We start from the raw sequence: 1,772 nt of genomic DNA, 5'->3' as shown, positions 1-1,772 counted from the left end.
AGTCGTCACCAAACAGAGCAATCTGTGTGGTTTCATTCTTCTGTTTCTTCTCAGTGACATACCAGCAACGTTGCTTGGTTGTGTTTACGGCACAGGGGGGGCCGAAGGAAGGTGGGGGATGATAGGAGGGAGCAAGAGATGGTAAGGGAGGGCAATAGACAGCAGAGGCGAGCAAAGGGCGGTTGAGAAGAGCAGGGGGGGGGCAAGGGAGGGCAAGGGACGGCAGAGGAAGGCAGGAGAGGGCCAGAAAGGTCACAGGAGGACAGAGGAGAATGGGGGAGAGCAGAGGAGGCAAGGGTTGTGGGAAGACCGCAGTGAGGGCAAGGGTTGGAAGTGGATGGCAGAAGAGAGCAGGAGAGGGCAGGGAACAGCAAAGGAGGACAGAGGAGAGCAGGAGAGGGCGAGGGAGGGCACAACATTAGGGACTAGCAATTGCTTGGTTCTGTACAAAGCAGGCGCAGAGGTGGGGTTTGCATGCAGAACGTTGGGTTGTATGCAGTGGAGAAGGTCTCAGGATATGGAGGGAGGGTACGTACCCTCCCTATGTATTCATAAAAGTAGTGTGTATACGTGGGGATGGCAGAGTGAAAAAATGCTTACAGGGCTTGGTCCCATTTTCTTAGTTTTGTTAAGTGCCAGATCTATGACTTAACATTGACATCTTGTCTTCTATCCTAAGCTTTGGGAACATGGCTTAGGGTAGGCGCAGAATTAGTTATTGGCTGTCACGTGAGACAGGATGCACATCATTCAACCTTGTGGGCCAGCTGGTGGCTGCTGAGAGATACTCGGGTTGAAACTGCTTGTCAAACATGTTGTGTTTGGTATGCCAAAGTGTGAGGCTCAAGGATGACGTTAGCAATGTAAGCAGTGCCATTCCTTTATTGCCCTAACATCACTAAAGCAGTTCCCATCTGGTAAGGTAACACTTTCCTAATTAGCGAGGTATCATGCATAACTGGCTCTGATGTTTTAAGCAGTATGGTTCAATTCATCTTACAGAAGCCAGGACAGTAGGAGTTGAAGTCGTTACAGATTTCAACAGGTCAAGGGAGGGCAGAGGAGAGCAAGAGACGGCAGAGCAGGGAATTGGAGAGCAAAGGCCGGCAGAGGAGGTCAGGAGGGGGCAAGGAGGGTAAGAGATGGCAGAGGAGGACAGAAGGATGCAGAGCAGAGCAAGGGATGGCAGAGGACAGCAGGAAACATCAAGCTAAGGCAAGGGAGGGCAGAGGAGAACAGAGGAGAGCAATGGGACAGCAGAGATAAGCAGGACATGGTAAGGGAGGGCTGAGAAAGCAAGGGATGGCAGAAGAGAGCAAGAGAGGGCAATATTGCCCTCCATTAATGGAGGACAGAGGAGGAAAACAGAGAGCAAGGCACAGCAGAGGAGGAAAGTGGAGAGCAAGGGGCAGCAGAGGAGGGCAGGGGAGGGCAGGGGAGGGCAAGGGAGGGCATGGGATGACAGAGGAGGACAGAAGAATGCAGAGAAGAGCAAGGGATGGCAGAGGAGAGCAGGGGAGAGCAAGAAGGACAGAGGATGGCAGAGGAGAGCAAGGGATGGCAGAGGAGAGCAGGAGAAGACAAGAGAGAGCAAGGGATGCCAGGACAGGGCAAGGGAGAGCAAGGGATGACAAAGAGGGCAGGGGAGGGCAAGTAAGGCCAGCGTAGGGCAAGGGAGGGCAAGGGAGGGCAAGGAAATGCAAGGGAGGGCAGAGGAGAGCAAGGGATGGCAGAGAGGGCAGGGGAGGGCAAGAGAGGGAACACGAGGGCAG

This window comes from Volvox carteri (genome assembly GCF_000143455.1).
Source record: "Volvox carteri f. nagariensis unplaced genomic scaffold VOLCAscaffold_3, whole genome shotgun sequence".
In the NCBI taxonomy this organism is placed as follows: Eukaryota; Viridiplantae; Chlorophyta; class Chlorophyceae; order Chlamydomonadales; family Volvocaceae; genus Volvox; species Volvox carteri.
This window is presented reverse-complemented; position numbering follows the sequence as displayed.